Source organism: Pan troglodytes, chromosome 12, assembly GCF_028858775.2.
Source record: "Pan troglodytes isolate AG18354 chromosome 12, NHGRI_mPanTro3-v2.0_pri, whole genome shotgun sequence".
Classification (NCBI taxonomy): domain Eukaryota; kingdom Metazoa; phylum Chordata; class Mammalia; order Primates; family Hominidae; genus Pan; species Pan troglodytes.
In genome coordinates this window covers 65,000,312-65,027,973 of record NC_072410.2, presented here as the reverse complement: position 1 = coordinate 65,027,973, position 27,662 = coordinate 65,000,312, and the positions used below count along the sequence as shown (strand labels likewise).

Genomic DNA, 27,662 nt, shown 5'->3' with positions numbered 1-27,662 from the left:
GCATGGTGGCTCATGCCTGTAATCCCACAACTTTGGGAGTCTGAGGCAGGTGGATCACCTGAGGTCAGGAGTTCTAGACCAGCCTGACCAATATGGTGAAACCCTGTCTCTACTAAAAATACAAAATTAGTGGGCTGTGGCGGCACATGCCTGTAACCCCAGCTACTTGGGAGGCTGTGGCAGGAGAATCGCTTGAACTCAGGAGGCAGAAGTTACAGTAAGCTGAGATTGCACCATTGCACTCCAGCCTGGGCAACAAGAGTGAAACACCATCTCAAAAATAATAATAATAGTAATAATAAACCTATTTCTTAAATAACAGGACTTCAAAGTCAAAATTACTCCTTGATCCATGGGCTGCAGAATAGATGATGTGCTAGCAGGAAAGGAAACATTAATCTCTATGTACCTCTCCACTGGAGCTCTTGAGTGACCAGGAGCATTGTTAGTGAACAGTAATATTTTGAAAGGAATGCTTTTTTTGTTTGTTTTTTCTGAGCAGTATGTCTCAACAGCAGGCTTAAAATATTCAGCAAACCATGCTGTAAAGAAATGTGCTGTCATTTAGGCTTAGTTTTTCCATTAATAGGGCACAGATAGCCAATTTGACATAACTCTTAAAAGCCCCAGAATTTTTAGAATGACAAGTAAGCATTGGCTTCACCAGCTGCATTGCCCTTAACAAGAGAGTCTGCCCATCCTTTGAAGCTTTAAAGCTGGGCATTGACTTCTCTTCTGGAGGCACTTCCTTCCAATAGAAGACTGGTTCATCTACATTGAAAATCTATTGCTTAGTGTGACCACATTCATCAATGACCTTAGCTAGATCTTCCGAGTAACTTGATGTCACTTCTCCAGCAGCACTTGATGCTTCATCCCACACTTTTATGTTATGCAGAGTTTCTTTCCTTAAACCTCATAAAGCATCCTCTACTAGCTTCAAACTTTTCTTCTGCAGCTTCCTCACCTCTCAGCCTCCACAGCATTGAAGAGAGTTGGGCCTTGCTCTGGATTAGGTTTTGGCTTACAGGAGTGTTTTGGCTAGTTTGATATTCTATTCAGACCACTAAAATTTTCTCCGTATTAGCAATAAGGCTGTTTTGCTTTCTTATCATTTGTATTATGTTGATTAAAGTAGTACTTTTAATTTCCTTCAAAAACTTTTCCTCTGAATTCAAAATTTGGCTGTCTGGAGCAAGAGGCCTAGTTTATCTTAGCTTTTGACATGTCTTTCTCACTAAGCTTTATCATTTCTAGCTTTTGATTTAAAGTGAGAAATGTGCAACTCTTCCTTCCACTTGAATGTTTAGAAGCCATTGTAGGGTTATTAATTGGCCTAATTTCATTATTGTTGCATCTCAGGGAATAGGGAGGCCCAGGGACAGAAAGAGAAATGGGGAAACATCCAGTCGGTAAAGCAGTCAGAACACATACATCTATGGATTAAGTTCACTGTGTTATACAGGCAGGTGCATGGAGTGCAAAATAGTTACAATAGTAACATCAAAGATTGCTAATCACAGATCACCATAAAAGAAACAGAATAATAAAAAAATTTGAAATATTGCAAGAATTACCCAAATGTGACACAGAGACACAAAATGAGCATATGCCATTAGAAAAAATGGTACTGACAAAGTTCCTCAATGCAGGGTTGCCACAAACCTCTAATTTGTAAAAAACACAATATCTGCAAAATGCAACAAAATGAGGTATGCTTATGTTAAGAGGTGGAGTCTTTAAGAGGTGGTTAAACCATGAGGGCTCCTCTCTCATAAGTAGTGTTTAAGTCCCTTATAAAAGAAACCACAAAGCATTGGGTTAATTTTCTCTTACTCTTTTGCCATATGAGGAACGAGCATTTGTCCCTTTTGTCCTTCTGCCATTTGAAGAAGCAACAAGAAGGCCCTTACCAGATGCTGGTGCCTTGATCTTCAACTTCCCAGCCTTCAGAACTGTGAGAAATAAACTTCTGCTCTTTATAAATTATAAATTTATGGTATTATGTTACAGTAGTACAAACAGACTAGGACAGTTGGTAAATCCACCTAATTTTTGAGCATATTCAGTAAGCCCATTTGGTTCTGGAACAAAGCCCTCCAACTTAGCATTTGTCAATAGTAAAATTGACATTCTGATTTCTATTGGTAATCCTTTTATATTATTTCAATTTTTCAGAAAGCTGGCAAGGAAGTGGGATGCTATTTAATGGACTTCTATAAATGTTGCAACCTTTGCTATGTGGTCCATAAAAAGAAACAAAAAAGTGGAATTTGAGATGAAAAATTATAATACTAGTGAGGCTAGGGAGTAGGGAGGCCTTGGCTGTCTATGGCTGCCTCCAACTAAATGGCAAATCTACCTAATACTAAGCCACATCCTCCATCTTGCATTTTATTAGAAAGGAGGTTGATGTTTTGGCCTCCATCTGACACTTTTTTATTCAGTTTTTTCAGAACTTGGCTGGGAAGAGGATTTCAAAGAGTAGAAGTTAAAATAATTAGCATAGTAATGAAGAAAAATTACTGAAATAAAATGCAAGCAATCAAATAATTTTTGTTTTCTTCATTTTAAACAGCAAATGGGCACAGAATTGCATGAAACCTAATCTTTGTTTCATGATACTCATCATCTATGCTTGGTTTGTCAGTTGTAATATGCTTAATAATGTACTAAATACCTTGAGAGTTACATCTTTTAGTCTCCTTTGCTGAATTCACTCCTGGTCCCAACCTAAGAACCACTCAGTTATGAATCTATTCAAGCATTTATATTTGATAAGTTTACTCGAATAGAAGTATATAGGATTATTAACTGAAGCCAGAGAGACAAATGAGGAAACTACTGCAATAATCTAGGCAAGACATAATGAGAATCTTAATTTTGTCACTATCATTAGAAATAGGAAAGCAGTCACCAGAATCTAAAGAAACAGAATTTGGGATTGGCCTTGCCTGTAAGTACAGCCTTAGTTTTCTCAGGTTTTTCTTTTTCTTTTCTTTTCTTTTTTTTTTTTTTTTTTTTTTTTTTTTTTGAGACAGTCTCGCTCTGTCATTCAGGCTGGAGTGCAGTGACATGATCTCATCTCACTGCAACCTCTGCCTCCTGGGTTCCAGCGATTCTCCTGCTTCAGTCTCCTGCATAGCTGGGATTACAGGCACACGCCACCCTGCCTGGCTAACTTTTTGTATTTTCAGTAGAGACAGGATTTCACCATGTTGGCCACGGTCGTCTCGAACTCCTGACCTCAGGTGATCCTCCTGCCTCGGCCTCCCAAAGTGCTGGGATTACAGGCGTGAGCCACCACACCCTGCCTAGTTTTTTCAGTTTTAAAGTAATGCATTTGAAAAAGAGTCATTTCAAGTGTTCCTTCCTAGTCAGGAAATCTGTGAAGAATATTCAGTGTGAAATCTTTGAAAGTGAAATGAAACTACCTGGACTCCTCATAGCATGGGATGGTAGAAAGAATTCAAGCTAATCATACTCAGGTTAAGAAAATTCATCCTCAGATTCTTTTTTTAATTATTATTTTGATAGGAGTCTCACTCTGTTTCCCAGGCTGGAGTGCAGTGGCCGGATCTCGGCTCACTGCAACCTCCACCTCTTGGCTTCAAGCGATTCCCATTCTTCAGCCTCCCAAGTTACTGGGATTACAGGTGCATGCCCGCACACTCAGCAAAGTTTTGTATGTTTTTTAGTAGAGATGGGATTTCACCTTGTTGACCAGGCTGGTCTCAAACTGCTGACCTCAGGTGATCCACCCACCTCAGCCTCCAAAAGTGCTGGGATTACATGCGTGAGCCACCATGCTAGGCCCATCCTTGGATTCTTTTTTTCAGTTTTTTGGCCCTAGATAAATTACTTAAACTTGTTGAGCTTCAGAGTACTTACCTGCAAAACAGGAATAATAGCTACTTTACAGGGTGTTATAAGGCTAAGAATTCTAGGTAAAATACAGAGTACCTGACAAATGCTAGGAGAGTTTATTAAATTGTAGATTTATCTTATCTCTGTTCCATTAAATCTAATTTCCTCTAGTTCCAATGTTTTTAATAAAAATCATCATTGTATTTTGGTATTTTATTGTTTTGTTTTATTAGAAGTGTTAGAGTACATTTATTTTTCCAAATTTTATTGTAAAATAAGATTTGGAAATTATGCTATGAATTAAATAGGATTGTATAGGCTGGCCTGGGAGACAAACTGACATTTTCAATATTGCATATATGTGAAAACTTGTTTAAGACTGCAAATGATTGACATCCAAATAAAGTATCAGATAGGACCACTTCCTTATTTGAGAATTTGCTATAAATTGACGGATGGTATTAAAGGTTTATAAACATATTTTAATAATGGGAAGTGCTGCATGAGACAATTTTCATGAAATAGGGCTGAAATTTTGCTTACTTGGACTTATAAAAATGATGAGAAAATGGAGAAAGGACAAGGAGTGAAGGGAAGATGAATAGAGAGGGAGAATAAAGAAAGAAGAAACTCATTGGTTTCCCAAACAGTCACTGCAGAGAACCTAGTGGAAGTATGAATTATTCCAAAACCTCTCCAAACTTTTCATCTACATCTTAATTTATATCTTATTTTTTATAAAAAATTACATTTAATTTTAGCAATTCAATTGTGACTGGCACTGTCTATGGTATTTGACAGTCAATAAAAAACACTTTTTGCTGGAGAGGATGTGGAGAAATAGGAATGCTTTTACACTGTTGGTGGGAGTGTAAATTAGTTCAACCATTGTGGAAGGCAGTGTGGCAATACCTCAAGGATCTAAAACCAGAAATACCATTTGACCCAGCAATCCCATTACTGGGTATATACCCAAAGGATTATAAATCATTCTACTATAAAGACACATGCACACATATATTTATTACAGCACTATTCACAATACCAAAGACTTGGAACCAACCCAAATGCGCATCAATGATAGACTGGATAAAGAAAATGTGGGACATATACACCATGGAATACTATGCAGCCATAAAAAAGAATGAGTTCACATCCTTTGCAGGGACATGGATGAAGCTGGAAACCATCATTCTCAGCAAACTAATACAAGAACAGAAAACCAACCACCACATGTTCTTACTCATTAGTGGGAGTTGAACAATGAGAACATATGGGCACAGGGAGGGGAACAACACACACTGGGGCCTGTTGGGAAGTGGCAAGCAAGGGGAGGGATAGCATTAGGAGAAATACCTAATGTAGACGATGGGATAATGGGTGCAGCAAACCACCATGGCACATGTATACCAATGTAACAAGGTTCTGCACGTGTATCCCAGAACATTAAAAAAAAAAAATATATATATATATATATATATATATATATATATATATATATATAAACACTTTGATTTTGCAATTGAATTTCTTTCATTAAAAGCTACTGAACAATAATTATATATCCTTAGGGGAATCAATAAAAATAATCTCTAGGTGAAATGTTAATGTATTATAAAATTATTTACCTTCTGGTTCAATGTTGACATGGATAACGGCTTCCACTAACTTTTCCTTGAACCTGTAAAAACAAAATAAGTATTACCTTCTTTTAACAAAAGTTTATTTTTAGTTAGCTTTGTTATTGAACTATTTTATTCTTTTCTTCAGTGTACTATCAGAATTTTATTTCAAAAGCCAAGGAATAAATTGAATGCTTGGAGAAAATGTTATTATCAATTTACTTTCCTGTCATCATTTTAAACTGACATGTTTTACATGACTCTTTTGGGCAGTGGTTGATTTTTTATTTTAACTAGGGTTGCATATGATTGGCGAATTCCCATCTCACCTTGCAACATACACAATAAAGATTATATCTGATTCATTTCTATGTAATTAAAAAAAGTAAACATGAAGTCATTACTTCAGCCTACAGACTAGGCAAATTTCAAAATTGAGCAGTAGGAGTCTTATTACAAACATTTATAGGTTTGAAGAAAGAAAACCAGAATCAGAAGATAACTACAGAGTATCTTCCAAGTACTAAAAAAAACTTATGCCAAGATAATAATTGCAGTATTATATTATTGAATAATAAAATAACTGGATAATAATTTATATACATATTTAGTTTAAGCAGATATTGGCAAACAGTTTTTCAAAATTGCTATACCAATTTATCCTCCCACAACAATCGTGAGAGTACCAGTTGCTCTATACATTCACCAAATCTTTGGATTTTCAGGGATTTTAAAAAAATCTTATACACTCTAGTGTGAGTCTAGTCACATTATATTTTTGTTTCAATTTACATTTCTTAACTAATTATGCCAAGCAACTTTTTATACCTTTGCTGGCCATTTAGAAGTTCCTACCACTTTCTTTTGGGCTGTCTTTCTTTTTCCTTATTACTCATAGGATTTACATATTCTGGACTTATGCAAGTATATTTGGTCAGATACAAGTATGGCAAATATTTTCTACCTTCGGTGCATTGTTTTTCTATTCATTCAAGGATTTTTTAAATGAAAGGTTCTTCGTTTTTATTAAATCTAACTTCTCAACTTCTTTTTTTTAAGTAAATAGTACTTTCTATGTCCTGTTTAGGAAATATTGGCTGACCCAAAGGTCATGAAGATATTTTTCCATGTTTACTTTTAGAAATTGTATTATTTAACTCCTTATCTTTATTTGTATGACCCTTCTCAACTTAATTTTGTGTGTAGTGTGAAATAAATATTGAGGTTCATTTCTGATATGAGTATCCATTGTATCCAGCACCATTATATGAAGTATAACTTAAGATCTTCAGGCACAGTTCCATGACTTTTGACAAACTATATCCCCATGTAACCAAATGCAGTCAAAATATAGAAAAGCTGTTCCATCACCAGAAAGTTCCCTCCTGCTCCTCTCTAGTCAAAGGGCCTGCCCTCAACAAATGTAATGACAGTCTAACATTTGTAATCATAGATGAGTTTTGCTTGTTCTTAAAGTTGTTATAAACACAGTCATATGGTATGCATTATTCTTTATTTTTCTTGGTTACATATCTAGGAATAGAATTGTAACCTTGTATTGTTTATTTTAAAATCATTTTTTCCTCATTAAATTGCGGTGGCAACTTGGTTGTAAAACAGATGTGTATATTTGTCAATCTATTGATGACCTTTTTATTCTATTCCATTGGTTTATTTTTCTACTCTTATTTAAATACCACATGGTAGTAATTAGTGTAGCTCCATACAAAGTCTTAATATATACTAGTGTGACTCCCATGGCTTTTTCTTCTTCAGTATTGCCTTGACTATTATAGTCTTTGCATTTCCTCATAAATTGTACAATTTTCCTGTCAATTTCCACAAAAATTCTACTGGAAGTTTGATTGCATTTGCACTATCTTGCTCAAATAAAAGAACTGCAATATTGAGTCTCTAATTCTAGAACATTATATAGCTATTTATTTCTCTCAGCAATGTTTTGTGGTTTTCAATGTAAAGAACTTGCACAGCTTTCATTATACTGATTCATTAAGAGTTTAATGCTTTTCAGTGCTATTGTAAATGATATTTTAAAACTTCATTACGTGTTTGCTAGTCTATAAAAATTTGCACACTTTTGTTTATTGACCTTGATTCTAGCGAAATTACTAAAATTCACTTAAATTCAATAGTTTGTATATCATTTGATTTTATATGTACACAATTGTGTTAGTTGAAATTAATGACAACTTTATGTCATTTTCTCATAACTTTTCTCTTGTTTTGCCTCATTGCAATGGCTAAAATGCTCAGTTAAGTGTTGAATAGAAATTGCAATATTGGACATCCTTGCCCTGCTCTGAAACTCATGGAGAAGATGTTGAATATTTTACTCTTAAGTATGATGTTAAAACGGCAGCTTTAAAAAAATTGACAGTTTTCACCAGATAAAAGATTTTCCTCTAGTTTGTTGACATTTTTAAAAATAAGAATGGGTATTGGGTTTCATCAAGTGCATTTTATGCATATATTGAGATAATTGTATATTTTATCCTTTATTCTGTTAATCTGGTGAATTATGTAGATTGATTGTAGAATGCTAAATAAATTTTAAAGTGATTTCAATTGCAGGAAATTTCTCCATAGCCACTAATATTTGAACTAAACTCTTTAGCAAAATACACTTTCAGTATGATTAGAAGTGCTTATTTTATCATGTTAATTTTTAAATTTTATATATATAATAGATTCATGTAATAGATACTTTGTTATCTCATGTAACTCAGTTTTGTCTATCAGGACACATACATAACACATGGGCTATTTCTTTTACTTTGTCTTTCTTGACTAAAAACTGGTCAGGAGGAATGACCTGGAATAGTCTTCAGTAGGAAGTGGGAGCAGGGAACAGAGGTGCCTGGTTCTTGGTGGCATAGAGGAGTTGCCTGTCTAGTCCTCATATGCTTATCCTTAAAATTTGTGTTCTTCATGATAAATCTCCTTTACAGATGAGTTTCTATTACATAAAGCCATAATTCTGGTTAGAAGAGATCATATGTACATAAAAAATTCAAACTGGGCATAAAAAATGTGACATAAATTACATTTTAAAAAATTAACAAGGAGCGATTCCTGGTTTGCATAAGTATGGTTGATAATTTTTCATCTGAATGTTTAGAATTCAGAAATGAATGCCTCATCTGTCTCTTGGCCCAGCCATTTCACACATGCATATCCTGACCATGCTTTATCACAGACTGTTTTCATAAACTTTTCATTTTCTCCCCTGGGAACCAGGAATAAACTGTTACACTCTTGAGGTGAACATTTGACCAATGAGAGAAGGAAGCAGGTTCACAAATGATTCATTATTTTCCTCTGATGAATTGTCTTGAGACACAGCTTCCGTGGATTCTTGGGAATATTGCTGTGGGATCTAGCTCTCAGTTGTACTTGGGGGTAGCTAACTAAATAATGCATTATCATTTTAACTCTCCCTCCTCTCTTGTTCACTTCTTTGTCCCTTACTTCTCTTCCTGGGATCACCTCCCACCCACACCCCATTAGATTAGCACCAGTTAAGCCCTCTGCTTCAGACTCTACTTTCTGGGAAACCAAAGCTAAGACAATAAATTCCTGTATTCTGTGTTTGTAATCATTCACAGATATCACTACATCATGCAATTATCAAGAAAATCTACTTCTGCCAATAATTTTCAAAAACATCGTCATTACACAATTATTTTAAATTTCAACCATCTCTTCCCACCCCTTAAATCAGTCATGTTTATCCAGGAAAAAATATCTCCTTATACTTTCTAAATCAGAAAATAAAAAATTTAAGACTATGTAATCCCTTTACATTCCTTCAGGAACTATTTAGGTTGTATCTACATTTCAAAAGCCAAGATACAGCAGAAAAGCTTGGGCACCATCAAGCCTAGAAGCCTAAATTGATGAAACAACTTATCTGGTTAACTTGTAAGTTTAGATGTTTATCTTCCATTTCTTAATTTATAAATTTCATATCAAATTTATGTGACAGTTTAAAACTGTTTAATACTCATGACATCTAATGAATATAAAAATTATCTTTTAAATAAAAATATGGTATATTTTGAGTTCTTCCAATTAAAATCAGAATATGAATAAAAATTTCTGTTAACAAAGCAGTATATTTCAAAAGCCCTTTTTAAGAGAGAAGTCACATTGATACTTATTTCTAAACCTGAAAAAATGTGAAAAAAAATGCTTTAGAATTGTGCTTCTTCATATTGATTTGAAGGAGTGACCCTCAGTTACATGAGAGATTCTCAGATGGGCGATAACCAAAACATTAAATGATAGCAGGAGTTTCAGTAAAGGCCAGGCTCAAGTATCTAAGAGTCTTGATAGAAATTACTATTCTGCCTCAAATTTATTTCTCAATTCTTCATGAAGCCTTTATCGAATCTGAATGTAATTTATGCATTTTTAGCTAAAAGCATTATGTTACCAAAATTAAAAGCCACGTGGAAGGAACAATGCTTTAAATTGTGTCATTTAGAAAGTATCACCACAAAAGCAACAAGCATATCTGATATTTATTAAATGCTTTTTACATGTCAAGATTGAATATTTCATATGATTTAATTTTCTGTCAGCACAATCTTCAGAGACAGTTGTAATCATTATCCCCATTTTATAGATGAAGAAAATAAAGCCAAGAACATTGAGGTAAATTGCCCAGAAATGAATGGAATTGAAATTTGGACTCAAGATGTCTGACTTCATGCTAAAAATGAATAAGTTTTTAAAAAATACTTTGTTGACCGAATTCTTTCTTTACCACTAAAGCAGCTATAACATGCTTCAGTAGTTTCCTGACAAGTTAAAGATATAATCTCATGTGGTGTATGTGAATGACAGTTTAACAAACAGAGAATCAGCATATCTTCCAGGTGATAAACCCAACACCTGGTCAACGGAAATTTTCTGTTAGAGAGATTTGAAAACACCAAAGAATTCTAAGACAAGCATATCATCTTGTTTTACAAGCAGTCACACAGGAAGTCCATAGGCTTGTTCCACAAATGTTTCGATTACTCAAAATGTTTTTGGAAACTTCTTTGGGAACTGCCTTTAGGACTAGTTTCTAAGATGCAAAATAAAATCATCAACATTCTTTTTTCTTTCCTCGTGAATCAGAAGAACATCACAAAGCTTCAACAAGTTCAATTCTGCTCTCAAGAATCAAATTCTACCCTTAAGACTCAATTTTTACCACCACTTAAGATCATTTAAAAACATAAATGCCAGGTTCTGGATGAAATTCCCAAAACATTCTAAAGAAAATCAGTTAAGTACTGAAATGAAAGAAAAACTATTATTTGGGATGCACATTTACTTTTTTTCTTATGTATTTTTTGGGATGCATAAGATATTTAAGGAGATATTTTAATACAGATATTATCTCATAGTTATGTCTTAACTACTTTAGTGTGAGTAAATTTTGACATCCATCTAATGCAGAGCTGAAAGACTATGAACTGAGGGCTTGAGGACAAGAACGCAGTATAGAGGTTTGGAGAAATATGCTTAGCCTGCTTCGCAAGCATCCAGAGAATTATGTGGAAATTTAACCTGTGGGTTCTGCAATAATTTTCTCTCCTTTCATGTTTCAGAAGACGGTTCTTGGGCTGATATCTGTTGCACAGTGTGATTTATGTCACAGAAATCTTTCCAGTCAACTGATATGTCTCATCTGAACTTAATTTCCATTGATGGTCCTTTCAGTCAAAGTAACAAAATTGGACCTAGGTGCATTTAGCTGCTTTCTAAAAATGCAATATTTTCTACGCAGATTTTGATTCCTGTATGTACTGGCCCCTTGCCTGTTTCTGTAAGCTGCAGACCAGCAGGAATGCATCACCTTAGGGAAATGCAGGGTTGGAAAATATGAGTGGAACTGCCAAAGCAAAACATTTAAATTGTGTGATTACTTCTCCTTTCTTAACATAATAACTGTTTACTTGAGGAGATTATACTTCATCACAATCTCTACTTTAGTCAAAGCAGTTTATGTAACAATTTCATACATTTTCCCATATTTCTTAGAATATGCACTTCTATATTACTGAAATTGCATTCAAAAAAAGCACAGTTTGGGCAAGCCATTTCACTAGTCAATTGCTATCATCAACTGTTGAGGTAACAATAATGTTAATATTTTCCCTACATTGTACAATACTTTCTAGCATACTATTTATATTTAAATAATTTGGAATATTTGTGCATAACTATGTATCGTGGATTTTTGTTGTTGTTGATGGGTCATTAGTGATAAACATTATTTTAATACCTACCCACCTTAAAGTTTGAAATGTAAAACTAACAGTCATTTGAGTATATTAAATAAAAGATACCCCAATAGGTGTGACATAGCTTAAAGCTTTTCCCTAAAAAAGGACTAGAGCTCCTTAATTATTTAAAAAATGTATTTTTTCTTTGTTCTGCACAATACAAATAACATGTGAAATAAAAATTAGCACTTTCTCTAAACAAAAACTTAACACAAGTAAATCTGCTGTACACATTTTACTGCAACTTTAGCCTTTGACCTTTTAACATTTTATTTTCCTATATGACTGTACATAGCAAACACTGAATAAAGTACAGGGCCATTAATTATTCCCAAAACAAGGACATTTCCTAATGTTATTTGAGTTGGTTCACCATTTCAAGAGAGAAGTTTGAACTTTGCTATAGAAATGGGCAATTATTTACAATTTTTTTACTCATGCTGTTTTCTTTCTTTCTGGAAGTCTATTAATAGGGTTTTAAGTCATCTTCACATGCAGATCTGAGGTGCTTGACAAGAAACAGAGACATGTACTGTGTATTTTGCTGACTACAGAGAATTTTCTCTTACTTGATTTGATCAATCTCAGAGGAAGACCTCTATGTGAAATGAATGCATATACATGAATAAGCTACAATTTCATTCCACTTCTTTTGTACTGTACTCAAAACACCAGGCTTAAAGGAAGAAAAAAAAAAATGGCCCTTGAAAGCTGGTGTTTCATACAAACAGCTACAGATTAATATGTACATCACAAACAAAATGAGTTTAAGGTAATCACATAAACACTCAATGGCTTAGAATATGAGTATAGAGAAAGTCAGATTGACAAGTTGGACTGTTGAGATTTCCTGATTTTGAAACAAATCAGAACATCGTTAATCTTTCATGGATTTGCATTAATCTTTGGAAGTTCTCACAAAAATAACTATTTACAAACTATCACACTGAGAATTCTCTATGTGTCTGATTCCCTAATGCATTTCTAAAATATTGGTTATACTTTTTTCTATTTTATGTTTGCCAGGCAAAATATGTTGTATTAATTATTGTTTTAATAAAGAAGCTAAGTTGATGTCCCAACTATAGAATTTTCGCCAAAATTCATTAGTGGTGGAAGGCATTCATAACACAAATTTTAATGAAGTAAGAAAACTTTCCTCACTAACATAGACATTTGGGTTAACCAGGATATGTAGCATAATTCGGCCTGATAGCCAGCTTATATTAAAAGGATTTGGAGGGAACAACTGGAAATGTGATGTTCTCTTCAATCCTACATCCTCAACATTCAACTTCACACAGGAAGAATAGAAGAAAATTGTGTCATGTTATATGCTGAATAGGTTCAAATCAATTTGAAAACTGCCCATACTCTAACACAAAAATAAATTACAAACATCTAGATTTTAGTTTCTAACATAGGATTACTGTGATCGATCTCACTCTGCATTTTATAGCACACCACCACAATTGTCCACAACATGAACTCTTGTTTTTCCCCATCTACTTACCTCACTATTTCTTCGGCACAAGTCTTGTGCCCTTAATGTGCCTTCTTTCTATTATTTATGTATATTTGCCATTAACAATAGTAAATATAGTTTTGATAAATGAACAATAAAATGGTATTTTTATCTAAATATCTTTATGTATCTTACTTTTGCCCAGTGTTATGTTTTTGAATATTTGCTGACATACATCAGACTGCCTGAGAGTGAACTGATATGAGTTATTGGTTCTCACACATTTTAGGAAGTGTGTGCATGTATGTGCATACACACACCAACTAGAAAAACAACCAATTAAAGGAGTCAAAATAACTAGCCAGACTAGTTTTTGGTAGTGTGAAATGATAACCAAAGGCTGATTCATTCACTCAGGAACATCAGTCAGTCTATTTAGGTCAAATAATTGATGTAATTTTTGTCTCAATTGAATGGTTATCAAGACCTTTATGAAGGGCTTACAGTGTTGTTCCATCTTTGTTGCCTAGTAAAAGGTCTGTTAGAATAATGTCTTGATATTTAACTGGAAGTCATTAGTCTTCTTAGAATCCGCTTGCCAAGCTCTTAGTATTTTTATTAATATTTATAACATTGCTATTTCAAGGATAACATTTTAAATCAACAAAAGGACAGAGACCTTGAATCGGTATTGTGTCCCACTAAGCAACGCAGGTGTCAGTGATTCAAGTCTCTCATTAGCATAATGTCAATGTGTAGTCTTCCTACCCAGTGAGTCTTTGCTTTTAAAAAAAATCTCAATTTCTGTAAGTTTACATTTTCTAATATAAGCGTTTTCTTAAAGTGAAAACAATAAATCAGTTCTTTACATAACAAATACTTTACTTTTAAATATTCTTCTATAAAACAGAATCATGCAGCTTCCTTTTAAAAGCATTGGTGACATTTAAATGAATCCTATTAAGATTTTTAAATATATATATAATGTATATAGGTAATAAATAAATGTGTTAATTAATTTAAACAAATAAGATACCCATGAGAATTACCGTTAATTTAAACTTAGTCTTTTGGTGTGGTGCCTTATATCCAAGAGATTGATTTGCATAGTTGTTCAGTCATGATTTCCTGGCATCTTTACTTTTCTTAATGAAGAGGCTAAAATTACTGAAACCTTTAAGGTATTGAGTCTTTAAGAGTAGTAGAAGAATATTGAAGTCATCTAAGGAGATTTTTCAAATCATATATATTTCCTTTATTTACCTTAGCAGATATATTTTTTTACATATGACAAAGGATTGGGCACATTTATAAAATGTTCAAAATATATAGTATGCTAAACTCCAAATCTAGGAACCACACTGTACATATGATATTATTATGTCTATTTTATACATGAGGAAACCGAGAACCAGGAAGGAAGGTAATTTGCCCCAGGTCACCTAGAGAGGCTTTGAGCCAAGATTTAAACCAAGGTCCTTGTGATTCCAAAGCTCATAGTTTTCCTGGGTCATCCCCATGTTTGAGGAAATGGCTTCATCTACAATGAGCTAAACTTTGAGACACATTAGGATTTCAGAAATCAGCCCTCAAGTGAAGAAGTCAACTTTCAAATTGCTGTCTAAAGTTGGCCGGGCATCATAATTACCTTGTTGAAAAAGAATATAGGGAAGAGTGTGATCTCATTAATGAGACTCTGGGACTCTTCAGACAGTGGCAATATGAAAAGAAAAAATAAGTAGTTTGCACTTTTTGGGGAAAAATGAGAAAAAAAATGCTCACTTTTAACCCATTTCAATTTAAATAAAGTAGTGTGCAAACTCGGTTATTCTTACCTTACTGATGTCTCAAACTTCTCCAAGTTAGAGATAATATTTTCTCTTTGGAAGTAATAAGGGTCTTTCTAATTATCAGTTGTCATCAAAGAGGAAACATTTAGCATAATCTATGCTGGCCATAATTTGTAAACATGAAAATACATTATAGGCAACACTAGTAAAATGGAGCAACTTCTTTAAAAATGGAGTCTCTTACACAGAGAAAAACCACACAAAATGTATGGGTAACATCCGGGCATTACAAAGAAAACTTTCTGATTTATAATATTTTCTTACCCACTTAGGAATACTTTAGGATAGAAAGGGATATCAAAATCTAATTTCTTTTTCTGTATTACAGACACAACTATAAGATGATATTCACTAGATAGGATCACTAGGTAGAACCCATTTACAACTGCTATACTTTTTGAAAGTAAGGCAATTGTCTGAGATATGCATTTATTACAAGCCTACTGCAACTAATAGGAGTTGATGATGGCTTTTAAGAAAAACTACAGAATGTCAAATGGAAGCTGTCTCTACTTAACAAATACACTAGGCTCAAAAATCAAAAGAAAAGACACGTAAGGCGATGTTTATTCATCTATGCTCTCAGTAACAAGTTTTTAAGGTATTCACGCATCTCATTGTTTGTCTATTTTTACAAATATATGGTGTCATTCAAAAATGACACATAGGACATCCTGTCTGTATATATTTAATGCAAATAGTAAAAAAGTAAATGAAATACTCATATGGTTCCTTTTAAGTTTTCAACATGAACAAAAACATTTCTCATAAATTTGTTGTGAGAGCTTTTGAAAAGGAATCGTACCTCGTTGATTTTTGAAATGTAATGAGTTTAAAAGTAAAAATAATTCTGTGCTCTACATTTTTCATTTCTATTATTTTTAAAAAATCAACTAGAGTGTATCGATTGGGGAACACCATTGCATGCAAGCTTGTGTGTTTTTTATCTGTGTACTAGAAAAAATTCTAGTAAATGTTATGCTAAAAACAACTATAATTATAAAAGATAGTAGTGGTAATAAGAGTATATGCAAGAAATTATTTATATGCTTTCAATTACATATTAGTAACAGTAGTATTAGTATTGTTATTTTGATACTGTTGTGTGTGTAGAATGAAACATTCTATCATCCCCTATATGTTTAAGAACCAGGCTTTTTAGCATGGCAGAAAGGAAATATAGATGTAATTAAAAAGTGATTAAATTCAAAAAACTCTACAGTGCTGAATTTGAATTATAAGTAGCTATATGAACCTATGAGTCACAAACAGACACACACACCCACATATCCTATCTCTGCCCACTAAAAAGATTTAAAAACAAAAAACAAACAACTGTGAACAGTAACACTGGTGGCTGCATACTGTGGTCTTGAAGTACCATTTTACACTAAAAGAACCCAGAGCTGGTGAGAAAATGGCAGTTACAGTTACATAAAACCGGAGCATCCTGTCATACTAGATTGCAAGGGAACTATCAAAAATCTATTAGAGTTGTATCAAAATAACGCCATAGTGAAACTGAAAAGTCTCCCCCAGTCCAAGGTGGAACAATTTGAGCTTCAATGGTGATAATAATTAGAACTGGGTGAAACTCATCCAAATATTTAAAACTATAAATTGCTAATACTATTAGAAAAAAGAAATGGCTATATTTGGAGGATAATAAGAATCTAATTTTCTTAATCATTGATTTTAAAAATTAAGCAATTTATTCTGCTTTTTTATATAAACTGAAGCACTGGGTAGCCAAACAGCAAATGAGAGAAACCATCTCCTTTTTAAGGTATTTTAGCTAATAATGAAAAAGAATTTATGGAATTTGAATATAATCAAATTTTGCAACCCCACAAGTTAATTAATCTAGGCATTGAATATTAACAGCTATAGAAATCACAGAAAAAGAAACATCCAGACACTTTGCTCTCCTAAAAAAAGACACCTAAAATCTTGTCAGAGGGTTAGTACCTGATTCTGATAAATCCCCTGGATTCAGCTGTGAAATTTTAGAAAATACAGAAGACAGGTTGAATCATCTAGAGTTTATAATCAGCAACATTCAGGCTTTGAAACTCTGCAAAGAAAAGGTTTGTATCCTTCAGAAAATAAATGACAAGGAAAAGAAAGTGAGAGGGTAAATTGTAGATTAACAGAAAATTTTAAATCATCAAGTGCAAAACTGGAAAAGACTAAACTATACCCTCTTGGAACATGCACTTAAATGATAAGACTATTTTAAAATTCAAGGAAGTAATTGCTGTAAAAGTCAGGATAGTGGTTACTTCTGGAAGAGGTAGGAGGTGAAATAAGGATAAGGCACATACAGGGACAAAGGCTGAAGAAATTTTTCATTGTTGACCTGGGTGGTGGTGAAGAGGTATTCACCTAAATTAAGTCATTAAGCTGCACATTTGGTTTTCCATTTATGTATTTTATTTTATAATAAAAAGTTTAAATTAAAATAAAAATTATTGATATTCAACTGATATTTTATGCCAATTTTAGTTTAAAATTATTCATCTCAGTATAAAAAATAAGCATATAAGTTACTTATATGTATTTTTGTGAATTCTTAGAAATTTAAATAATTAGGGTTTTTTTTTATGTTTTATGGCTATCAGACCTGTAAGCTAAGAATGAAAAATAGATTTCATTTAAGGCAGTATTGATGAAAACCAAATAATTGCTTCAAAATATATTTTATCTAATGGAACCTGACAACGTGGGAGATATAGCAATATCTGGAGATTTCATTGTAGTGAGGCTGCCATCTTTTGATCCTCAGTATCAGAAACTAAGCTTCCACTTGCTGAGACGAGAGCAGAAATGAATCATGCCAGAGGCTGATATTATAGAAATCGTTTCCAATCCTTCTGGTCACTTCACTGGGTAAAGTGTCACCATGAGCAGAAAGCCAATCCCCTGTAATGATGATTTACAGTTGGAAAGTGGCTTTAGGACAGATTTACTGTTGCCCTACTCACACCACTCTGTTTCTATCACCAAAAGATATTTTTCCTGTAAAAAGCAATGTTAGGAAAGGACATATACATCGGAGCATTTTAATAAAGCCCCTTCCTTTTCTCCCTCAAATACAGTAAGCAGTTAGAAAAGAAAGAGGAAAATATGTACTAAGGGGCTGAATAAAATATTGAAGGCATTCAAATCTTGTACAGCAGAAAACAAACATTGCAGCAAATATTCAAGTCACTAGACATGTTTTCTTATTTTAAAATCTTAGGGTATGCTAACAATTACAAGAATGACACATCTTCAGAGGGTGTATGTAAAAATGCATATTTTTCTTCATCTCAAATATAATGTTTCTACAGATAATAAATAATAATAGCTCTCAGGTATTGGTCACTTACTATGAAACAGGCCTTGTTCTAAGTACTATACATAAATATTATCATTAATCTTCCAAACAAAAAGAGTAGAAGGCTGGAGTTTGGAAGTTAACTAATTTGATTAAAGTTATATAGCTTACTCTCTTTGCTTACTATACTGATACAAAAAGATGTTAAAATGTTAAATATCAGCTATGGCTCAAAGATAATCCCTCCACAAGAAGGATTAGATGAAGTGAAAATTTTCCAACAGAGATTGCTTTGGTCTAAATGTGTCCTCATCACCCCCGCAACCCCCAAAATTCTTAGGTTGAAACAATCTTCAGTACAGTGGTGTTGGAAAGCTGGAAGGTGTTCGAAGGTGGGGCCTTTGCGAGGGATTAGTGTCATTATGTAAGAAGTCTGAGGAAGCTTGTTCACCCCTCTGCCATGTGAGAAGGCAGCAAGAAGTTACTATCTTTGAAGAAAGTGAACCCTCACCAGGCACTGAATGCACTGATGTTTTGATCTTGGACTTCATAGCCTCCAGAACCATAAGCATTGAATTTCTACTCTTTATAAATTACCCAGTCTAAGATATTTTGTTTTCCTGAATGGACTAAGAGAAAAGTGTTCAACATATAGTTCTTAACCACTTCCCACACACAGATGTGTGAGTGATTCTCTTGGGCTATAGGGGCCTTGTCTGAAAAAGGGTTCACATGGTTTTCCCTAAGTACTATCCAAGAAGGATACCTAGAGAAAAAAAACTGGAAAGAAAAACAGGAGAGGCTAGAGGTATGACTAGATTCTTAGAAGTAGAGGAGGCAGTAAGTTATCAAGCCAAAATGGAGAAGCATTTGACCATTCCAAATGAACTTCCAGGGAAAAATTCTAAGAAAGAGGGGAATTATCCAAAGAAGTCATAAACATGCCTGGATGAGAGACAGACACAAAATTATTGCCGGAAACATCTTCAGTGTTCAGAAAGCACCAACATCAATTAATGCCAGTGTGAATCCAGTAGGACATTTTCTGACCTCTTTAATCTCTTCCCTCCCCAAACACCAGCTCTAAGTGGTCAGAAATTACTATGGTGAACAAGCTGGTGAGAGGAGCGTATAAGCCTTAGATGGGGTAAGAGAAGAGAAACCAGCTCTCCTGCCCTGATGTAAGACTTCCCATCTGCTACAGAGGAAGGAGAGGAGTCCAAATTGTAAAGAAATTTTGAGTTTTGAAAATTACCTGTTATTGATCTTTCTAATTACTGAACTGAGACTGTTTTGTGGTTTAACTTGACTGTAAGACATTTTATATTTATTATTATTTAAGAAAATGCCATGAGGCCTGCAAGGACAGAGAAATAGTTGTCCCAGAGATAAATCTAAAGGGAGAAAGGAAACTAATATAAAGTCATTTTTGGATTACACTCCCTGAGTTGTGCTTGTTCAACATAAAAATTACATTGACATTTATGCTTCTGACCAAGTGTGGACTTCATGACATGTAAGTAGGAATGATTATTTTTGCCATCATGCTATTGTTCTTATATGCCTCATATATAAGCCCTTTTTCATTCAGAGAAACTACAGTTTATATTGTTATTTATATGCCAAAATAGTGTTTAAAGGAGACTAACTTACAGTTCTTGTTTGCAGGGAGTATTTTTACTCTGAAAGGCACAAGCCTTCTATGAGTTGTCTACAAAATGTCATCCTTCTTACAAATCAGCTGCAATTGTGCTTTTGTGTTATTTGTTTCACTTATATGGAATTTATTCACTGGCTTCTATTATAATTTTGATCACATATACATGTTCAATTATTATCATGTATGTGTGTTCTTTCCCTATTTAGATGGCATTCTCTTTGAGGACAGGTATTTCAATATATTACTTTTCAAATCAATCCATAGTGCCTGACAGAACTTTATTCATAGAGCTTAAGAAATATATAAATTCTGGCCGGACGTAGTGGCTCAAGCATGTAATCCCAGCACTTTGGGAGACCGAGGTGGGCGGATAATCTGAGGCCAGGAATTCGAGACCAGCCTAGCCAATATGGTGAAACCATGTCTCAACTAAAAATACAAAAATTAGCTGGGCATGGTAGCGCACACCTGTAGTCCCACCTACTCGGGAGGCTGAGGCAGGAGAATCGCTTGAACCCAGGAGGCGGAGGTTGTAGTGAGATGAGATGGCGCCACTGCACTCCAGCCTGGGTGACAAAGCAAGACTCCACCTCAAAAAAAGAGAAAGAAATATATAAAGGCTGGAAATATAAGTTAACAAACTCAGTTTCATTTTGTGACCTCAAATACTTGCTTCCATTTCAATATCAGCTTGATACAAAATAGATCAGTGTTTAGCTTTATGCTAAAGAAAGCTTTCAAATAAAGATGCATTTAGCTGTGTGCTTGTATTTAAAAGTCTGCTGTCAGTATATTAATATTTTTTAATTAATTAATTTTAATTGACAAATAAAAATTGCATGTGCATTTGCCGGGGCAAGAGGGCTGACTAGATGTAGCCAGAAAATGCCTCTTCTACTGAGAGGAACCAAAATTTCAAGTAAATCATCACACTTCAAACAGATCTTTTGAGAGAAAACACTGAAAATCAATAGGGAGGTGATGCAGACACTGTGGCTGAAGAAGGAAGAAACTGGGAAGCCTGCTCAGAGATGCCAAGTGCCAGGACTGGCCTCTGGCCCTGAACTGGACCTAAGGAAGGGCTAAATGAAGGAACTCTGTAGCACCACACTCTCACTGCAGACCTTTGGGATCTTAATTAGTGGCATTCCCACAACCCCCATAGACATTTAAACTGGCACATGGAGCCACCTGGAGATCAGGCAGAGGCACAGCTCAAACCTTGGCAGAACCCAGAAGGTTTCACTGCTCAGTACAGCTGCAACAAAACAGCACCGTAAGGCACCCATCCCCACAAACCCCTGATCTTTCACTCAGTGGCTGCAGCTTCTGCTCTCTACCAGGCCAGAAGACAGCAGAGTTGCCATTGCTGCAGGACTGTGGTGCATCCCATCGATGAGTTTCCTCACTGGTTGGCCCCTCCTAAGAGTGCCTGTCTGGCCACTCTAACAGGACAGTGTCCACAGCACAGCTCCCACCCCCACTACTCCCATACCACCTGACTTTTTGGCTGGTGGCCTAGGAGCAGTTCAGCCCCTCCAGCACAGCCAGTGCCCAACCCCCAGGGGCCGGAGAACAAATCCATGGGCCCAGTACCAACTCCTCAGGAATTGAGCACACCACCCACGGGTATCAAGTTGAGATCTGGGGCCAGAACTCAAGCAAAGGAGGAGCCCCCACTCTCAGAAGAGAGAGGAGTGAGGTGCAGGTTTGTGTGCCGGTACAGGAACTTGCCATCCCTCCCTCCACAAGACTGGTCTGGAAAGAGTGTGGCCTAACAGCCAGCTGCAGTTCCTTCCCCAGGGGGTTCTATGGCCCAGATCATCTGGAATGGCTCAGCAACCTGGGCATAGAAGGCTTAGGACAAGCCTAAATCGTAGGGCCTGTTCCTGGGGCGGACATGGATGAAAAGCTGTCGGGTTGGGGGAGCATCAGTTGGGCAGGCACCACAGCTGTTGGCTAGGCTGAAAACCCCAAGCTGCAGCTGTCTTCTTAGTTGTATATCCATGGTAATACTGCCATGACCAGGGATCCTCTGCCCTTGACCCACTGTACCAACAGACCACTAACAGACATAACCTCACAACCTGCTCTGACTCTCACAAGCATAGGGGACCAGTGGACACCTGGCAAGTTGAAGATCTCCTGGGGACCTAACCCTCATCTGTGACTGCACCTAAAAGAGGAAGGAGGGCAACCCACCAAAGCTCCTCTTGGGGCAAAGGGAACGTAAGCTCAGTGCCATTAGTTGAACGGGACATCACCAAGGCCTGGAAAATGACTTAAGAGGGACTTATCTCTCACTCTCCTGCCTCCCCTCCTCAGAGCACTGCTGTATACACACTGAAAAACAAAAGGGGTGCACAACTGAGTAACATCCTATCTGCTAGCCCTTACTCTTACATGCTATATAGTGGACTGAAGCCTTAATTATACCACCAAACAAATATGCATTCCTCCAACACACAAAGCATCTGAAACCCACCACAGGATCCTATCTACAACCGCGGAACCTTTACAGAGACATGGCCATCTGAAAGTACCCGGAAACAAAACCAATTGACTATAAACAACATCCACACAGTCAAACCCTCAAGAGATATAAGATAAAAAACAAAAAGACCTTTCCAAGTAACAGCAAATTCAAACAGAAACAGAAACAGCAGTTCCCTCAGATAAGAAGAAATCAGCTCAAGAACTACAGTAATTCAAAAAGCCAGAGTGTTTCATTATCTTTAAAGGATTACACTCACCCTATAACAATGAATCCTAACCAGATTGAAATGTCTGAAATGACAATAATAGAATTCAGAATCTAGATGACAAGGAAGCTAAAAAAGGTGCAAGAGAAAGTTGAAATCCAATTTAATGAACTCAGAAAAAAAGATTCAACATTTAAAAGATGACATGGCCACATTAAGAAAAAAAAACAAAGTAAACTTCTGGAATTGAAAAATTAACTACAGAAATTTGAAAACAAAATTAGAAGTCCTTGCAAAAGATTAGACCAAGCAGAAAGAAAAAAAAAAAATCAGAGCTCGAAGATTGGTCCATTAAATCAACCCAGTCAGACAAAAATAAAGAAAAAACACTTTAAAAAATGAACAAAGCATCCGAGAGTTATGGGATATGTAAATCAACCAACTCTATGCCTCACTGGCATTGCTGAGAGAGAAAAAGAGAGAGTAAGCAACTTGGAAAACATATTTGAGGATATAATCCATGAAAATTTTCCCAATCTCACAATAGAGGTCAGCATGAAAATACAAGAAAATCAGAGAACCCCTGAAAGCTTCTCTACAAGATAAACATTTTAAGGCACACAGTCATCAGATTTTCCAAGGTCAGCACACAAGAAAAAATCTGAAAGGCAGCTAGAGAAAAGGGTTACATAGTGTAAAAAGGGAACCCAATTAGACTGACAGTGGATTTCTCAGCAGAAACCTTACAAGTGAGAAGGGAGTAGAGGCCTATTTTTAGCATTCTTATAGAAAATAAATTCTAACCAAGAGTTTCATATCCGGCCAAGCTAAGCTTTATAAGTGAAGGAGAAAGAAAATATTTTCCAGACAAGCAGTCACTAAGGGAATTTGTTACCATGAGACCAGCCTTACAAGAGAGGCTTAAGGGAGTTTTAAACATGGAAACAAAAGAAATATACCTGCTATCAAAAAAACAAATATAAGTACATATGCCACAGACCCTATTAATAAAACAACACAATTGAGACTACAATGCAACCAATTAACACCACCACAACAGAAACAAAACCTCATATATCAATATTAGCCTTGTGTTGGGAACAGGCCTCCCAAAATCTGGCCATAAATTGGCCCCAAAACTGGCCATAAACAAAGTCTCTGCAGCACTGTGACATATTCATGATGGCCATAATGCCCACGCTGGAAGTTTGTGGGTTTACTGGCCCTCCCAGGACAGAAAACCACTTAAAGGCATTCTTAAACCACAAACAATAGCATGAGTGATCTGTGCCTTAAGGACATGCTTCTGCTGCAGGTAACTAGCCCAACCTATTCCTTTATTTCTGCCCATCCCTTCGTCTCCCATAAGGGATACTTTTAGTTAATTGAATATCTATAGAAACAATGCTAATGACTGGCTTGCTGTTAATAAATACGTGGGTAAATCTCTGTTCAGGGCTCTCAGCTCTGAAGGCTGTGAGACCCCTGATTTCCCACTTCACACCTCTATATTTCTGTGTGTGTGTCTTTAATTCCTCTAGCGCTGCTGGGTTAGGGTCTCCCTGACTGAGCTGGTCTCGGCAGCCTTGAAGGTAAGTGTCCCACTTAATAGACACAGAGTGGCAATTTGGATAAAAATCAAGGCCTAAACTTGTGCTGTTTTCAAGAGACCTGTGTCACATGTAAGACACCCATAGGCTCAAAGATCAATTACACAAATAGAAAACAAAGTAGACAAAGTAGAGCAGGGGTTGCTATTCTTGTATCAGATAAAACAGACTTTAACAATAGTGTAAAAAAAAAAGGGGGACACAGAAGGTTGTTACATAATGGTAAAGGGTTCAATTCAACAAGAAGAATTTAACTTTCCTAAATATATATGCACCCAGTATTGGAGCACCCAAATTCATAAGAGAAGTACTGCTAGACCTATAAAAAGACTAAGACAGCCAGACAATAATAGTGGAGAACATTAGCACCCCACTAACAGAGTTAGATCACCAAGGCAGAAAACTAGCAAAGAAATTCTGGAATAATTGACTTGACTAATTGGACCTAATAGACATATACAGAATACTCCACCCAACAACCACAAAATATACATTATTCTCATTTGCACACAGTACATACTCTCAGATAAGCCACATGCTCAACCATAAAGCCACTCTTGATAAATTCAAAAAAGGCAAAATTATACCAAGCATATACTCAGACAAAAGTGGAATGAAAATACAAATTAATACCAAGAGGATCTCACCACACAATAACAGAAATTAAACAACTTGCTCCTGAATGACTTTTGGATAAATACCCAAATTAAGGCAGAAATTTTAAAAAATCTTTGAAATAAATGAAAACAGAGAAATAACATTCCAAAATCTCTGGGATATGGGGAAAGCAGCGTTAAGAGAAAAGTTCATAGCACTAAATGTCTACATCAGGAAGTTAGAAAGATTTCAAATTAATGACATAATATTGCACCTAAAGGTGCAAGAACAAACTAATCACAAAGCTAGCAGAAGAAAAGAAATAGCTAAAATCAGAGCTAAACTAAATGAAATTGAGATTCAAAAAACCATACAAAGGATTGATAAAAAATGAAAAATTGCTTTTTTGAAAGGATAAATAAGATCCATAGGCTGCTAACAAGATTAACAAGAAAAAATGAGAGAAGATCCAAATTAATACAACCAGAAATGATTAATGTGACATTAGAACTGATCCCACAGAAATGCAAAATATTCTCAGAGACTTCTGTGAACACTTCAATGCACACAAATGAGAAAATCTAGAAGAATGGGTAAATTCCTGGAAACATACAACTTCCCAAGATTGAATCAGGAAGAAATTGAAACCCTGAACAGACCAATAACAAGTTCCAAAATTTAATCAGTAATAGAAAAACCTACCAAGAAAAAAAAAAAAAAAAAGCCCTGGACCATATGGATTCCCAGACAAATTCTATGAGACATACAAAAAAGAGCGGGTACCAAACCTACTGAAAATATTCTAAAAAAAAAAATGAGAAGGAGAAGTTTATTTCTAACCTATTCTAAGAAACTAGTATTATCTTGATTCCAAACTCCAGCAAAGACACAACAAAAGAAGAAAACTACAGGCCAATATCCCTAATGAACACAGATATGAAAATCCTCAACAAAATACTAGCAAACTGAATTCAGCAGCACATCAAAAAGTTAATTCACCACTATCGAATGAGCTTTATTCCTGTAATGCAAGGCTGCTTCAACATATGCAAACCAATAAATGTGATTCACCACATAAACAGAATTAAAAATAGAACTATATGATCACCTCAATAGACACACACAAAAAAGCTTTCCATAACATCCAACATCTCTTTATGATTAAAAAAAAAACCCTCAACAAACTAGGCATCAAAGAAACATGCCTCAAAATAATAAGAGCCATCTGTCACATGCCTATAGCCAATCTCATACTGAACAGGCAAAAGTTGATAACATCTCCTTAAGAACTGGAATATGACAAGAATGCCTAATCTCATCACTCCTATTCAACATATTATTGGAAATCCTAGCCAGAGCAATCAGGCAAGAGAAAGAAATAAAAGACATCCAAATATGAAAAGACGAAATCAAATTATCTGTCTTTACTGATGAAATGATTCTATACATAGAATGCCCTAAAGACTCCACCAAAAGGCTCCTATACCTAAGAAATGACTTCAGTAAAATTTCAAGATACAAAATCAAACTACAAAAATTAGTGCATTTTTTACACTCAAAACATTCAAGCTGAAAGTCAAATTAAGAACACAATCTCATTTACAATAGCTACAAAAATAATAAAATACTTGGAAAGACAGCTAACTCAGGAGGTGAAAGATCTCTACAAGGAGAACTACAAAGCACTGCTGAAAGAAATCAGAGACAACACAAACAAATGGAAAAACAATCCATGTTCATGAATTGGAAAAATGAGTATTGTTAAAATATTTATGCTGCCCAAAGCAATCTACACATTAAATGCTATTCTTATCAAATCACCAATATCATTTCTCAAAGAATTAGAAAAAACTATTTTAAAATTTATTTGGAACCAAAAAAGTGCCGGAATAGCCAAAGCAATCTTGAGTATAAAGAACAAAGCCAAGGGCATCACATTACCCACCTTCAAACTATACTACAAGGCTACAGTAAACAAAACAGCATGGTGCTGATTCCAAAAATAGATACATAGACCAATGGAAAGCATCAAGAACTCAGAAATAAAGCACCATATCTACAATCTACTGATCTTCAACAAGATTAACAAAAATAAGCAATGTAGAAGGATTCCCTATTCAGTAAATGGTGCTGGGAAAATTGGCTATCCCTATGCAGAAGAATAAAACCGGACCCTGATCTATCGCTGTACATATACGAAAATTCACTGAAGATCAATTAAAGACTTAAATGTAAGACTTCAAACTCTAAAAATACTAGAAGGAAACCTAGGAAATATCCTTCTGAATATCAACCTTGACAAATAATTTATGAGCAAGTCCTCAAAAGCAATTGCAACAAAAAAAATTGACAGGTGGGATCTAATTAAAGTAAAGAGCTTCTTCACAGAAGAAACTATCAACAGATTAAACAGACAACCTACAGAATGGGGGAAAATATTCACAAACTATGAACCCAACAAAGGGCTAATATCCCGAATCTATAAGGAACTTTAAAAAATCAACAAGAAGAAAACAAATAACTCCATTCAAAAGTGGGCAAAGGACATGAACAGACACTTCTTAAAAGAAGACATTCAAACAGCCAACAAACATGTAAAAAATGCCCAGCATCACTAATCATCAGGGAAATACAAATCAGAACCACAATGAGATACCATTTCACATCT

At 35.2% G+C, this 27,662-nt stretch overlaps 1 protein-coding gene across 1 annotated transcript in view; it reads right to left on the bottom strand.

The window, feature by feature from the left end:
• The window catches only part of LOC134807785 (formin-2-like), a 499,018-nt gene that overhangs the window by 111,495 nt on the left and 359,861 nt on the right, over positions 1 to 27,662 (bottom strand). The window contains exon 6 of the mRNA XM_063788893.1: positions 5,496 to 5,548. The gene's annotated coding sequence lies outside the window, so the exon portion shown is untranslated. The remainder of the gene's footprint in view (positions 1 to 5,495; positions 5,549 to 27,662) is intronic.